The following is a 16,591-nucleotide window of genomic DNA, read 5'->3' as shown; positions in this document are numbered from 1 at the left end:
TTTGGAAGCTTCCTCTCAGGGGTGTACTCCACCATGTGAGGTGTGGGGTGTTGGTCTGCCCCTAGTGAGGGATGTCTCCCAGTTCGGCTACTCAGGGATCAGGGACCCACTTGAGCAGGCAGTCTGTCCATTCTCAGATCTCAGCCTCAGTGTTGGGAGATCCACTGCTCTCTTCAAAGCTGTCAGAGTCGTTTGCATGTGCAGAGGTTTCTGCTCCTTTGTTGTTGTTGTTGTTGTTGTTTAGCTGTGCCCTGTCCCCTGAGGTAGAGTCTACAGAGACAGGCAGGCCTCTTTGAGCTGCTGTGAGCTCCACCCAGTTCGAGCTTCCCAGCGGCTTTGTTTACCTACTTAAACCTCAGCAATGGTGGGCGCTCCTCCCCCAGCCTTGCTGCTGCCTTGCGGTTAGATCGCAGACTGCTGTGCTAGCAGCAATGAGGGAGGTTCCGTGGGCGTGGGACCCTTCCGGCCAGGTGTGGGATATAATCTCCTGGTGTGCCCGTTTGCTAAGACCCTTGGTAAAGCGCAGTATTGGGGTGGGAGTTACCCGATTTTCCAGGTGTTTTGAGTCTCGGTTGCTCTGGCTAGGAAAAGGGATTCCCTTCCCCTTGCACTTCCCTGGTGAGTTGATGCCTCGCCCTGCTTCAGCTCTCGCTGGTCGGGCTGCAGCAGCTGACCAGTACCGATTGTCCAGCACTCCCTAGTGAGATGTACACAGTACTTCAGTTGAAAATGCAGAAATCACCTGTCTTCCATGTTGCTCACTCTGGGAGCTGGAGACTGGAGCTGTTCCTATTCGGCCATCTTGCTCCAGCCCCCCTTTTTCTATTTTCATATTTCTATACTTGTTTTCTTTTCATGAGCATTTTACTTGATATATCTTTCTCGACTCCTTTATTTACAAATGTCTTGCTTATTTTCATTTTAGGTGAATCTTTTGTAAATTGTATACAACTGTTTTTCAAAATAAAGTTTGAAAGATTCTTCTTTTTAGTCTATTAATTCAATTTGTTCACATTTATTGGGATTGTTAATATGTTACAATTGGTTCCTGCAAAGTTCTTCTGTATTTCTAATTACAAGGCTATCTCTTTTCTGACTTCCAGTATATTGCATTAGTGGCCTTCCATTCTTATCATCATTATTCACAATGGGGGCAACACCTTTCCCGATGGCTGCCTGGCAAAGGGTAGGTACCGGGGAAGGGACCATCTTGGCTAGCTCCTCTCAGCACAGCACCTGCAAACTGTCACCCCAACCACCTCTTACCTTCCTGTGTCTGCTGCCATCTAACTCAGGGTGCCATAACTGTTCTTACCTTTGGACACAGTCTGCTCTTCCATGACTTTGGGCTATGGTTTATCTTTCAGTGTGACTCCATTCCTCATAAATTTTGGTTCATCGAGAACACCACATTATGTTTTCATGTGCTGCTATTGATTTCTTTTCTTTTTCTTTTAACTTTTCTTTTTTCTTTTTATAAAGATATATTGTGCAGTGACAGGCAAGAGTGTAGCTTAATTTATAATCTTCATCTCATTATGGTGTATTTACTGTCTGCCTTTTTCTGTATGTATTATTTTATTTTATCATAATTTTGATTATTCAATATTTGCACACACAATGTTGTGTCCTGATTTTCCACTTAGCATTTTAACATAAGCATTTCCCCCACACTATTATGAACTATTTAAAAGCTTTCATTTTACACTATGCATAGTCCCATCAAGGAAAAATGTGCAAAATTTCTTGTTATTGTGAATTTAGGTTATTTTCACTTTTCTGCTATTATAAAAAGATGATAAAGTTACTTGAGCATATAGGTACGTCTTATTTTGAATTGCAGTCTTAGGTGGAGTGCTGAGGTTCTTATAGATTCCTAGCAAAGAGTATAAGTCATTTGGATTTGCTCTAATTTTAGTAAGACAATGTATGTGCTCAGAGCACAAAGGCTTCTTTGTGTTATTGCAGTTCTTTTGTATCATGTGTCAGTGAAAACCAGGAGGCTAGGACAAATCTTCAAGAGGATTAGACCTATATTTAGGATACAGTATTATAACTGTTTGGATGCCTGTAGATACTGGTAGAATGCTCTTGGCTCACATCACTCTCAGGAGGGTGAGTTATGGCAAAATCAACCACATTTTCTGGACTAAGATGGGAACACATCTCATATGTGCTCCTTTATCTGTACTGTTCAATATGATAGTCATTAGCAACATGTGACTATAGCATGTGAAATGTGGCTAGTCTGAACTGAAGTCTGCTGTAAGTATACAAGGCACATAAAATTTTTCAGTATAAGAAATGTTTGGCCAGGCATGGTGGTTCATGCCTGTACTCTCAGCACTTTGGGAGGCTAGGGCAGGAGATTCACATGAGCCCAGGAGTTTAGACCAGCCTGGGCAGCATAGGGAGATACTATCTCTACAAAAAGTTTAAAAATTAGTCAGGTGTGGTGGTGTTCACCTGTAGTCCCAGATACTCTGGAGACTGAGGCAGGAGGATCTCTTGAGCACAGAGGTTGAGGTTGCAGTGAGTCCTGATTGCACAACTGCACTCCAGCCTGGGCATCAGAGTGAGACCCTGTCTCAAAAAAAAGTTAAATATATCATTAATGTCTTTATATTGATTTCATGTTGAAATATATGGCTCACATTATATTTATTTTGGCCAGCACTGTTATAGTTCATTCATTTGAAGATCAGGGGTGTATGCAGCCATGTTTCTTACCTCCTCTTCTGTAATATTTTATAAGTAATTTTCTGATACACCTAATTCACACTGCAGAGGGACAATCTATTTCATCTGCATCATCAGCAGCTCCTTTGCTGTCCTTGAATCTGAACATTTGAATCTAAGGTTCATGGTTTCCTTTCTGCTCTGTACTTTCTAGCACTCCTGCTTGCTGAAGGTCAGTGGAGGTTCTCAGGGACTATAATGTTAGGTGCTCGAGAGCATTTGGAATAACTTCAAAACAGGAAGCTTTAGATTAAAAGTGCACCATTGCATAAAGCTGTTAGGTAGGAACATGTAGATTTGCCAATTTATTCATTCAACACTTATTACTGCGTGCTTCTATGTGTTAGTCACTGATGTAGACACTTGAGATATGCCAGAGACCAAAGACAGAGATCAGTGCTATGTTGGAGCTCACATTCTAGCAGGGGGTACGGACAATAAACAATAGACATTATAAATAAGTAAATTACATAGGATGTTGGAAGGTGATAGTAGGGTAGAAAAAGAAAAAGAATAAGAGGGATTCAGAGTGCTGGAAGGAGTGGGGATAGACTGCAACTGTTAACAGACTGGTCAGATCAGGCTTCACTGAGAAGAGACATTTAAGCAAAGACTTGAAGGAGGGAAGGATGATAGGTGTGTAGATATCTGGAAGAAAAACATTTCAGCAGAGGGAACAGCTGTGCACAAGGCTTCAGGCTGGAATGTGCTCAACATGTTTGAAGAACATTAAGGAAGCAGGGTGGCCGGGAGGAGAGCAGTAGTGAGGTCAGAGGTAAGGGGATTTCACAGATCACTTAGAGCCTTATAGGCCATTGTAAGACTTGGGCTTTTACTTTTAGGGCAATGGGAGTCACTGCAGGCTTTAAGGAAAGGAGTCACCTGCTCTGGCCTACATGTTTAAGGGATCACTCAGACCCCATGTTGAAGTTAGACTTCAGGTAGGCAAGGAGACAGGTCATGGTGGCCCCACTAGGTGGTAGCAGTGGAAATGGTGACAATGTTACATTTTGATGTATAGTGAAGATGGAATCAACAGGATGTTCTGACAAGTTGGATGTGAGGTGTGAGACAAAGATAGGAATCAAGACTCCAAAGTCTTGAGTCAGGGCTGTTGGAAAGATGGAGTTGCCTGCCATCAACAGAGGAGGGGAAGGCAGCAGATGGAGCAGGTCTGGGAGAAATATGGGGAGTTACATTTGCATGATTACATTGTCTATTGCTCTATAACAAAACACCCCAAAATCTAGTAACTTAAGACAATGACCATTTATTATCTCACAGTTTTTATGGGGCAGGAACTCAGGCGTGGTTTAGCCGGGTGGGTTGGGCTCAGAGTTTCTCATAAGGTTCTAGTCAGGATGTGAAGCAGGGCTTTAGGTTCTGAAGGTTTGTCTGGGGATGGAAGAGCCACTTCCAAGGTGGTTCACTCAAGCGGCCACTGGCAGGAGGCCTTCCTCCTCACAACATGGGCCTCTCCATAGCCTGCCTGAGTTTCTGTGTAGCTGGCTTCCTCCAAAGCAAGGGAGCTGAGAGAAAGAGAGGAGAGCTTAAGAGAGAGCAACCAAGATGGACACCTCAGTGCTTTTTCTGACCTAGTCCCCAAAGTTGCATGCTGCCACTTTCACTTTTTTTTATTCATTAGGAGGGAGTCATTACAGTTCAGTCCCACACCAAGCTCCAGATCTGAGGAGCTGCCACCAGTTCTGCTCCCGATTCTCTCCTGGTTCAGGTTTCTGAGGCTGTCTCAGTCTGGATTCACTGGCACCTGTCCCATGGGCCCCCTCTGGGCTGTCACAGGGACACCTCACCTGCCCACAGACACAGCTGAGAGAAGACACCCCTGCCCAGGCCCCTTCCCAGTCAGAATCCAGGCACATTCCAGGGGCTCCCACTGCCTCTGTAGACTCCATGCTCCCCGGTGAGGGCTCAGTTCTCATCTCCCCCAACCCGACCCTGTTGGCAGAGACTGGGTGCTGTGATCTGGAGGAGCCATCCCATTCTCAGGGAGGCTTCGTTCTGCTGACCAGTCCTCCCTGCTCTCCACCTGCCCCACTTTCTCTCTGCGGTTCTCACAGCCCATGGCTGTCCTGGCCCATCTTTGCTCAGGCCAGCCTCTTGCTTTTATAAAATACTGAAATTTCAGCACCTGCCGCAAACAGTGCCCCGCACAGGGCTGGTGTTTATGCCCTGTGAATTCTCACCTCTACTCATTGAAGCAGAATGAATACACCAGCCTTCTTGACATCCTCCCCTGATATTATTTTCAGTGACCTGTTTTTCTGGAGGGTGCTGTGCCCTACGGCAAGTCTAGGTAGCAAATGACAGTGAGGTGGTTGTTAAGCCAAGTGTTCCCGGGGGGCAGGGCACATCCCTCAGGTCCCTTTTTCTCCATGACTTGGCCATCACATAGAGAGCAGCAGCGCAGACCCTCAGCACCTCCCATCAGTCTCGTCCGTGGGACTCCAGGTGAGCAAAGGTGCCGGCTGAACCCACAGTCCCTCTTCTCCTCCTCATTCTGACTTCAGATCCAGAGCAGGAATGCGAAGGCCCTGGCCCTGCTGCTAAGCCAGCTGCTGCCCCATATGGAGAAGATGGGGTGAAGGCTCCATGGGAGTTGGGGAGACTTTGCCTTGCTCTCTGCTACCCCGAGGCAACACTAGGGATGGGGCCCAGGAAGTAGAATACCCCAAGGAGAGCAGGGTGCAGTGTGCCCTGGATGCCAGGCTGTCTTGTCACTTCCTAAACCACGTCTTTGGGCTCCTTGGGTTCCACAGGATGTGACCAACACAGTGAAAGGGAACATTTGGAAAGAGTGTGGCAGGCGGGCTCCACACCCACAGAGGAACCCCGATCACCTCTGACATGCTCTATCCTCTGAGAACGGCGGGCCAGTGGTAGCTGCAAGGGACGGGACAGGGCCACGAAGTATAGCTGTGAGACCCTAACCTTTCCAGAGAGGCCAAAAGAAGCTCCTTCAGTCCCTCCCCTGCTGGTGTCTCTCATGGCGGAGCTACTGTCCACCTTTTGCCATTCGTCTTGACTTGTTTGAGTCCAAATCAGCAACTCATTACTGCTCCTGCTCCAGAGTGAGATTTGCAACCCAGGCCACTCTCAATGCATTTTCTTCCTGTGGGAGTGGCCATCCCCAGGTGGTAGCCTCACACTGATGGCTCCATGTTCCCAGGTCCTGTTCTCCAGAACTCCAGATGCTGATTGGCCCTGCCTGGGTACTAGTTCCTGGGAGTCCTGGGGCATCTGAGCAGGGGAGCTTGTGTGAGGACGTTCTCAGCTCTAACTTCCCCAAAGAAGTCTTCTTCCCAGAGACCGTGGCACTGTTCCTACTTTCCCTTCTTTCCTCTTCCTCAGTTCTGCCTCCTCGTCACTTGGAAGCTCATTTTCTGGAAGCAAATAGCTTCTTAATTATGTACCTCTTCCACTTATCATGGCTGTCCTCTTCTCACAGGGGAAGGCCTATGGCACTGATTGCCTTTGCTGCTGTCTGTGCACCTCAAACAGATAGTGGGGATTTTGGGGATAGGGCAGTGGAGTGGTTGCCAGGATGTGAGAGGTGAATGTTGATCCCGCATGATAGTAAAATCCAGGTGCGCAACACCATGCACGTCCTGTCCACATTTAAAACCACACTTATTGCCATTATCTCATTTATTTCCTACAGACCCAGGGCTGCCGTGTGTGGTTGTACAGGTTGTTCACTGCACAAGGTCACCTCGTCTAGAAACAAGTGGGAGCTGAAATCCAGTCCATGCTCTGCTTGACAAGACATGTACCCTGTCTTGGGGCTACATGCACCTGAAGAACAGGGTGGCTTTACTATTTGCTGTCACAAAGTAAGGCACCAGTGAGGCTGCAGAAGCTCAGAGGAAAGTTTTTTAAAAAATTTACAGCAGGGGGCACTATAGGCTATCAGTGTTCCTTCATGACATTCCTGTGACTATCACAGAGCAGGACTGATAAACTCCATGTGGCAGAGGAGGAGATTGAGACATTGAGATCTTAAGTGACTTGGGCGACCAGTCATGGTAGAGCAGGAATCTGGTCATGGGTCTCTTTAGTGCATTTCCCTGGCTTTGCACCCTAAGCAGTTCTCTCTGAGCCAAGCACAGGTGAACACAGCCTCTGCCTTCCCGACTTCTTTAAGCCCAGGTTTCACTCCGCTCCTGCTCAGATTTTGTTCACTGGTAATTTCCTGGAGTTGAGTGGGAGAAACACGTGAGCACAGGTGTAAGAGCAGGCATAGTCATTCTCCATAGCCTTGGGTCTAGGAAGAACCCCCTCTCCTCCAGCGCAGTGCCCCTCATCCATTTCATTTCCTTTGTAGATTCTGGAGGCCTACACCACCATCAAACTGCACTGCTGGGACTCACCAAACCCTTGGCTATAGAGCTGGCACCAAAGGGCATCCAAATGCCCTGCTTGTTGCCAGGAATCATCAAGAACTGACTTCAGCCAAATGATGAGGGTTCAGCAGCTCCCAGCTGCCCCCTCACCAACCACTTTGTTGATTTCCCCAGCCTGGCCATGGCTCCGTGAGACCAGCAGCCTCTTACTTCCTGTATCTGCACCAGGGCTGTCCTCTGTGGGAGCAGTTGAGGGACTGCAGACCTAGCACTGAGCAGGGCCATCTGCCCACAAGGGCACGAGTCTGCCATGACAGCCTCTCTCTGGCCCTTCACAGTTCTATCTAGCACTGAGTCTCTGAATTATTTCAGGTTGAAGATAACCTGGCTCTGCAAAACTCCTTTAAAAACCCCTGTGGATAGCAGAAGCGGGTAGTCTTCTCTAGGGGAGACATGGCTCTGAGACTGTATCCTCACCTATCAACCTGTCCTCTCACAGTCTGGGGATGTACAGCCCCTGAGGCGGGATCTGGAGGGCATGAGGGGCCCCACCATGTCTCTCCATGGAGCCCAGGCTTCTGAGGGGCCTAGGAGGTGGGATCCAGGGCTTGAGGTGGTGCTGGACTCTACGTTCAGAGCAGCAGGGCCAGAGGTCAGGGTTCATTAAAGCATGGGCTGAGGCCTCAGTTCTCTTCTCTTTCCATGCAGGGGTTAAGAGGACTGTGCAATAACCATGTCTTTCCTATGCTCTGCAGATGCCAGCTATGTCACCGGGGAGAGCATCCTTGTGGCTGGCTTCTCCCAGAGGCTCTGCAGGCTGTGACTCTGGGTATAGATACTGTACTTTGCCCTGAGGACCAGATAGTGATTGGATAGGAAGACGAATGAAAGCCAGGCCCTTGGGGGTGTCATAGGTAGCAGGGCCAGTTTGCACATAGAATTCTAAGACAGATCCAGTATAGGGCATGACTGGGGATGGGACATAGTTGCTTCTGAGAGTTACAGAGCCTGAATCTCAGAATTTTTGTGTATTTTTCTTGGCAGTAAACTTGTTTTGAAACTCCTAACCCAGCCTCCTGATGTGGTTGGCAACACAAGTAGCTTCTTTGCCTACAAACACCATCACGGTCTCAGTGGCCTGTTTCCTCACCACTGCCCCCATCCTCAGGAGCTCCTCCTCTGTGTTTGTCCCAGCATTCAAGCATCCTGAAATCCTAGGAAAGAGAAGCCTTTGCCTGAGGAGTTAAGGATGTGGATCATTGAAAGTTGTGCCAAAATGCCCAGGAGTGCAGCCAACAGCCCACCCCTAGGAGGCCAATGACTCTAAGAGGAGATTCACATATTCACATTTCTCCCTCCCCATTTTCTCACCTGGGAGCCCTGGAAATGATCCTGGATTAGGAATGGAAGATCTGCTACAAAAGAATTCCTCCTCTGCCACTATCTTTATCTCCCTGGGCTTCTGTTTCCCTGGCTATTAACTAAGGAGTTGGACTGACAGCCCCACGTCCTCCCCTCTGGCTTTCTGTGAGATGCCACTCAGTGTTTCTCAACACTCTGGCCTCCAGGTCACAATGGTCTCCATGGGTCCAGCTCTCTGCCGTGGCATGTGCCACTCTGAATGCCGTCACCATTGCAAGGTGATGCCCCCTCTCATGTGGCAGCAAACCTAACCTATCAGGGAGCAAAGACGCTGAGGAAATCCGGGGCCTTCAAAGGGCATTGCTCAGACCCCAAGCTTCACCATGCACAAAGTGTGCTGTGACACTTCAGTCCTTGTCTCCACCTTCTCCAAACTCACACCATTAGCTCTGCTGTCTTCTTGTCAATGCTGTGCCGTGTACCCTGTCCCCTTCCTGGCCCAGCCTCCCTGGGCCTTCACCTGTCTTCCCCAATGGCTATTTAAACCGTCACTGCCATCTCCCGCTGCAGTTCCACTTCTGTTCACTCTAGGCAGTGGCCCGCCTGTGTACTCCCCAGAGAAAGCAATGGCAATGAGACGGCGCTTTTTTAATCTCCCCTACTCTGGTCCAAACTTACATTTCCTTCTGTTCTTACCTGAAAGCTCACATATCAGTGGAAGAGGTGCATCTTCCCTCTCTAAGGGTATCTTTCCATATTCACATTCACTCAGAATCTCATGTTCTCCCACCCCTCTGGGCACCTCGTTCCATGAGCCATCTTCTCTCTTATCTGCAGCTTCAACCTTTAAGCAGAATAAAACCAACCAACAAATAAAACTCAGACTCTCCAATCTGTAGTCATCCTCTAGCCATCATATTCCTTCACTCCTCCTCATAGTAGTTCCTCTCTCTCATGCCTTCTGAAAGTTTTGTTGTTATTGTTTTTGTTTGTTTGTTTTGTTTTGAGATGGAATCTCACTCTTTCACTCAGGCTGGAGTGCAGTGGCGTGATCTTGGCTCACTGTAACCTCCATCTCCCAGTATAAGCAATTCTCCTGCCTCAGCCTCCTGAGTAGCTGGGATTACAGGCATGCCCCACCATGCCTGGTTAATTGCACGTTTTTTCATTATCAATGCACATGCTGAGGTTTTATTTTCCTACATTTTTGGGTATTTAGAGTTTAGACCCCTGTTACTCTCCACACACTCAAATACTCAGTAGGGTCTTCGAGGATTATTCCCCGGCCTCCCAGGAAAGCCTGTAAGCCTGTTACTACCTACGGTTTTATTTTATTTTCTGTCTTCTCAGAAATTTGCCATTTCTGGAGTATTTCTACAAGGGGACTGGGCTGCCTGGGCAACCACTTCTTCTTTCATTTCAGTCCTGCTCCAGGGAAAATTCTCCTGAAATCTCTGGGGAGAGGGGGAGCAGATATCTGCCATAGATTTTCTTTCCAGTTCTGGAAACAAGTTCCTGGCCATAAATGAAAGTCACTGATTTTCAGACGAGCTTCCAGGACACATTCCTGACCCTTCCCAAGGGAGTTTACAGTGTGTTACCCCCTGGACAGCTCATAACAGAACTGGGCTGACCTCTTTCTGCTGGACATAGGGGGCCCCAGTGGTCCAAGCGGGAGTTCCAACCAGGCAGAGACGTCTCCCCACTCTCCCCTGGTTGGTATCTGAAGGCTTACAAAGGGGCACTTTGTTTTACATGGCCAGAGCCATGAAGCATTTGGACACCATGGGAAGGAGTCACACTGGATGTGAGAAGTGAAAAATTTCCTGCACCCACGGAAGCATGGAGATTTCCCGTGTGGGAATCCCTTCAGCAGGGCTTCCAAAGTATGTATTAAGATTCCCAAGCTATCCGTATGTCTATGTGTAGAAAAAAGGTAACTATATAAGTCACAAATCATTATTTCTTTGGCTCCAACCCATCTGCTCCTAAGGAGCATGAGGGAGTGTGGTTTCCTCCCACTCTGGTCTTAAGTCACCAGCTACATTTGCACATGGGCTTCATAGACTTTTGCAGGGGGGATCTTTCTCATCCTCTCTCCATCTTCTTTCTTCTGCTCATAGAAGAAAGTACATCATACGGTAGCTCAGCCCTTTCAAAAGTGCTGATGAGGAAATGTCTACCCTTCCCTTCGCTTTGTTACTTCCTTCTGTAGTCTGAGGAGGAGCTAAACTGAAAGGTCACATTACGGATGGTGTCTTACAGAAGCAAGGCAGTCTTCTCCGGCTCTATTCTTCTTGGACCACCTGGACTTAGGCAAGCAGGACTTATTTCTGCTAGAGCTAGTTGGATTTCTGCTCTGGGTTAAGGGTGTTTTACCTGAACTGCCCTGAGTACATCAGGTCAGTCCTACTCTGCTAGTTACCTTCAATTTGGAGAGTAGGGAGAGGAAAGCCTTGTTCTCTAGCTCAGCATTAACAATATGAAGGTTACCCTGATTTTGATTCCCATTTGTCTTCTTCCATATAATTCTCAGCTTCCTAGAACCCACTAGGGAAGGAGGTGTGATTAGCTCCATCCAGTGACTATATGCCAGTCAGGAAATTGATAGAATACATTTCCTTCCTCTCTCTTCCAGCTGGGCCTAGTAAGAATTTTTGGCTCACTAAGGGTGTTCTAAGGATGAAACTCCTGCTAGGACACCACTGCCTGTGGCCATGAATATTGGTGCCACATGCCAGTTCTGCATGCCAGTGCTAAGTGTGCTACATCTCATTTGCTGCCAAAGCCATTCATATCATCTCTTGTTTCTGCTAAAGTCAAAGGCCTTGACTGCTGTGGGAACAATAGCTATCAGTTCTCAGGAGGGCTTGTGTTCTCAAAGATGAAATCCTTCTTTTTAATCATACTTACTTAAAATCTTTTACAATTTCATTTTTAAAATCTTGCCTTAAGTACTGGAATTGGACTTCAGGAAAGCTAACAACAGTGCCATGCAGAATCACTGGGAAGTTAAGATTCTTCCAAGAATACTTGTTCAATTGGGCATACTCATTGCTTTTCACAAAACGATGGATGGATCTGCTCCGTCAAACTAGCCTCCTTGCTTTCCCAACATTATACAACAATTTCTGAATGTATCATTGCTTTAACAAGATGCCCCAGTTCCATCTTGCCATTTAAGGCAGCACTTAGAGAACCTCTGGTTGCTGTACCAAGATACAGTGAAACTCAATGAACCAGATCTACACTCAGCCTTCCTACCCCAGCCCCGCACACGATGCTGAATAAAGTAAGAAACAGAATGAAATTTACATCACAATACAACTTATGTAAGTTTAAAAGTATGCATACAAAATGCCAACATATATTTTAATAAGAATGCACACAAATAAAAAGATACAAATCAAGTGTATTAGAGTGGGTGCCTTTGAGTTTGAGGGGAGGGAAATGGGGGTGAAGATTGAGAATAAAAAGGAATAAGTAAATAAATAAATGAAATAAGAGTGGGGCCTTGGATACACAAGCTAGAACAACGGAGCAATGGAACGAACCCTGGGTCCTGGGACTGGATGTCATAGCCAAGACAAGCCTTGCATGGTGGAACCACTGAGCTTATAACTCCCTGCTGCTCTCCTTCAATAAGGAAGGATCTTTACGCTTGGCTGGGGCCACTGCTGTACCATGAAGGTAAAGAATGAGAGGCAGAAGTGATGAAGCAAGAGAAGGAAATGGACTGCTCCACATGAGGAAGGGCAGGGGACCACTGGAGGAAGCAAATAAAATATCTGGGAAAATATCTGGTGGAAAAAGTTTGCAAGGATGAAAAGGAGGTGAGAGAGAGATAGAGAGAGGTCCCATAGGTTGTGTGTACGTGAGAAAGTACTGATATGTGGGACTTGAAGTTTGCTGGATCTTAGATAATGAGCAAATTTGCATAAGAAGCCCAGGAACATTCCGGGAAGACAGAAGTGCATCCACATCCTCTCTCAATGGATTTAAAAATCAGGATTACCTGGGGCAAATTGACCAAGGGCCAATAAAGCTTCTAACATATAAAAAAGCAGAATATGTTCATGATCTCCTTGTAGGGAAAGATTTCTTTAACAGGATGCAAGAATGCCAACCACACAGAACTGATTAATATATATGATAACATTACAATTAAGAACTTTCTTTTTAAAGATGGAAACTCACTCTGTCACTCAGGCTGGAGTGCAGTGGTGCAATCATAGCTCACTGCAGCCTCTAACTCCTGGGCTCAAGGGATCTTACCACCTCAGCCTCATGAGTAGTTGGGACCACAGGTGTGCACCACCACGTTTGGCAAGAACTTCTTTTTCTCAATACATGCTATTCACAGTATTAGAAGGTAAGCCACAGAGTGGGAGAAAATGTAGGCAACAAACAATTCAACAGCAAAGGGCAAGAGACTCAAGCAGACACTACAAAACGGGATTTCTAAATGACCCATGAACATATGAAAAGGTGCTCAGCCACATTAGTAATCAGGGAAATTCAAATAAAAAATGTAAGATGCACCAGAAAGTTATGAAATCCTGACAATACCAAGTGTTGGTGAAGATATGGAGCAATAGGGAGCACAAACATACTACTATTGGAAGTTTAAATGGATACTGACCACCACTGTGGAAAACAGAACGGCATTGTTTACTGAAGCTGAACATACCTTAGGGGATAGCAGCTCTACTTCTAGGTACATAAACAACAGAAACATATGCACTGTGTAGCTTTATTTGTAATAGACCTAAACTGAAACACCCAATATTCATCAATAGGAGAATATAAAAATAAATTGTGGTCTAGTCATAGAATGGCATACTATACAGTTATGAAAATGAATAAACTGAAAATGTATACAATATCATAGACTGTATATATGTATATATACTCAAATGTAACATGGAGTTAAGTGAATCAGTCATAATAGAGAATATGTTGTATAATTTTATTTATGTGGAGTTAAAAAAACTCACAAAACTAAACTATAGTGCACAGGAATACACTTAGTGCTTTGGCAGTGGGATCTAAAGAGAAGCAAGGTGGTGGTTGGCTGTGACAGAACACTGACGGAGGGGTAGTAGACAGAGGGTGCTCACAGGGGAGGATGAAAGGACCTTTGGGGTGCTGGCAATGTCTGTTTATTGGCCTAGTGGTTATATGGATATTTACCTTGAGATAATTATTGTGCTTGTGGAACACTTTTGCTTTGCAAACACCATTGTAGGTGTGTTCTACTTCACAATCTAACTAGACTGCTATCTATCACCATATACAAAAATTATCTCAAGACAGATTAAAGTGTTAAATATACAAGGCTTCAAGCTATAAAAATTGTGGAAGAAAACCTAGCAAATATTCTTCTTGATATCCATCTTGGCAAATAATTTATGGTTAAGTCGTTACAAGCAATTGCAACAAAAACAAAAATTGCCAAGTGGGACCTAATTAAACTAAGGAGCTTCTGCACAGCAGCAGAAACTATCAAGGGAATAAACAGACAACCTACAAAATGGGAGGAAATATTTGCAAACTATGGGCTGACAAAGGGCTAATATCCAGAATCTACAAAGAACTCAAACAAATATACAAGAAAAAAACAAACAACCCCATCAAAAAGTGGGCAAAGGATATGAACAGACATTTCTCAAAAGAAGACACATAAGCAGCCAACAAACATAAAAAATGCTCATCACTAATCATCAGACACGTCCTTATGTACCCAATGTTTAGCTCCCACTTATAAATGAGAATATGCAGTATTTGGTTTTCTGTTCCTGTGTTAATTTGCTTAGGATAATGGCCTCCAGGTGCATCCATGTTGCTTCAACGGACATGGTTTTGTTCTTTTTTATGGCTGCAAGTTACTCCATGGTGTATATGTGCCACATTTTCTTTATTCAATCTACTGCTGATGAGCACCTGGGTTGATTCCATGTCTTTGCTACGGTGAATAGCGCTGCAATGCAAAGAATGCAGAGACATGCAAATCAAAACCACAGTGAAATACCATCTCACACCAGTCAGAAGAACTTTTGTTAAAAAGTCAAAAAAAAATAACAGATGTTGGCAAGGCTGCAGAGAACACTTACACACCGTTGGTGGGAATGAATGTAAGTCTAGTCGCTGTGGAGGGCAGTTTGGAGATTTCTCAAAGAGCTAAGAGTTGAACTACCATTCAACCCAGGAATCCCATTACTAGGTATATACCCACAGGAAAATAAGTCATTCTACCAAAAAGACACATGTACCCTTATGTTCACTGCAGTGCTATTCACCATAGTAAAGACATGGAATCAACCCAGGTGCACATCAGCAGTGGATTGAATGAAGAAGATATGGCACATATACATCATGGAATAATGTGCAGCCATAAAAAAGAACAAAATCATGTCCTTTGCAGCAACGTGGATGTACCCGGAGGGAATATCCTCAGCAAATTAATGCAGGAACAGAAAACCAAATCCTGCATGTTCTCACTTATAAGTGGGAGTTAAATATTGGGTACACAAGGACATAGAGATGGGAACAATAGATACTGAGGACTACTAGAGGAAGGAGGGAGAGCAAGGTACAAGGGCTGAAAAATTACCTCTTAGGTACTATGCTCACTCCCTGGGTGATAGATTCGTCTGTACTCCAAACCTCAGGATCATGCAGCATGCCTTTTAACAAACCTGCACATATACCCCAGATTCCAAAATAAAAGTTGAAAAAAAAGTTTAAAAAATTGCTTTACATACACGCACGCGCACACACACACACACATATCAAAGTGAATACAGATATTTGGAGTGTACTTGCTTGCAAAACTCTGGTAGCTGTGGGTTTGGGTTTTTTCCCTTGTGAATTGGTGGAAGAAAAGTGGTGGTATGTGATTATCTGGCATTTCATATGGAGCCTCTTTTCCCTCTTTCTTCTTCTGCTGGGGCTTTTTATACCCAATTGGCAAATATGGCCAACATCAAGAAAATTCAAGGACTAGGGCATCCAAGGAAAATCACCAAGTCTGATCAACTCCAGAGTACAGTATACATTAAAGATTCAAGTTTTCTAGATGTGACATTATAATCTATACATGCTGCTCCAAGGAGTCTGTAAAGAAACCAAAGGCATGCTCCCAGAGCCCAAGAATAACAGTGTGTGAACTTGGAGATTTGCTGTGAGATAGCATGGCTGCAGATGTTGATGCAGTGGGTACATAGAGGATCTCAGGTCCAGTGCTCTGAGACAATGTGCTTTGCAATCAAAACTACTAAAGATGAAGATAGCAAACCATTTTTAAAGGTTGCATGGTCTAGGGCTTTTGGAAGCATATGCTGTCTTTCATGTTTGTCCTGCATGATGAATTACAGAAACTAGATACAGAAAGAGAGTGAATTGATTGGGTATAATGCTTACCATACATATTTAGTAGCCGTTTATCACAAAGAAACCAGAAATCTCTTTGTGTTTTTGCTCCAGTCATATCATGTTTACACAGTGTTTAGAGGAAACTGTGTAAGAGGGGAATGTGATTAACTATTTATACATTTTAACTAGTGGCACAGAATACTTACCAAATTTGAGTTTAGGAGAAAGTGAGAAATAATAACTGTGAGTCTGTGGGGGCATATTAGTTCGAGCAAGTGTATAAACCATTGCATTTTTTAGATATTTTACAAAATCCTGAGACATATTAAGAATATTTTATTTTATTTTATACTTTAAGTCTAAGGTACATGTACACAATGTGCAGGTTTGCTGCATAGGTATACATGTGCCATGGTGGTGAGTTGCACCCATTAACTCATCATTTACATTAGGTATATCTCCTAATGCTATCCCTCCCCGCTCCCTGATGTGTGATGTTCCCCACCCTGTGTCCAAATGTTCTCATCATTCAATTCTCACCTATGAGTGAGAACATGCAGTGTTTGGTTTTCTGTCCTTGTGGTAGTTTCTCAGAATAATGGTTTCCAGCTACATCCATGTCCCTGCAAAGGACATGAACTTATCCTTTTTAATGGCTACATGGTATTCCATGGTGTATATGTGCCACATTTTCTTAATCCAGTCTGTCATTGATGGACATTTGGGTTGGTTCCAAGTCTTTGCTATTGTGAATA

General features: G+C 45.0%; 1 pseudogene; it reads left to right on the top strand.

The window, feature by feature from the left end:
* The window catches only part of LOC105503850, a 36,176-nt pseudogene that overhangs the window by 8,535 nt on the left and 11,050 nt on the right, over positions 1 to 16,591 (top strand).

The sequence above is a fragment of the Colobus angolensis genome, unplaced genomic scaffold (assembly GCF_000951035.1).
Source record: "Colobus angolensis palliatus isolate OR3802 unplaced genomic scaffold, Cang.pa_1.0 Scaffold88, whole genome shotgun sequence".
NCBI lineage: Eukaryota > Metazoa > Chordata > Mammalia > Primates > Cercopithecidae > Colobus > Colobus angolensis.
The sequence above is the reverse complement of the archived record's forward strand: the minus strand, read 5'-3'. Positions and strand labels throughout refer to the sequence as shown.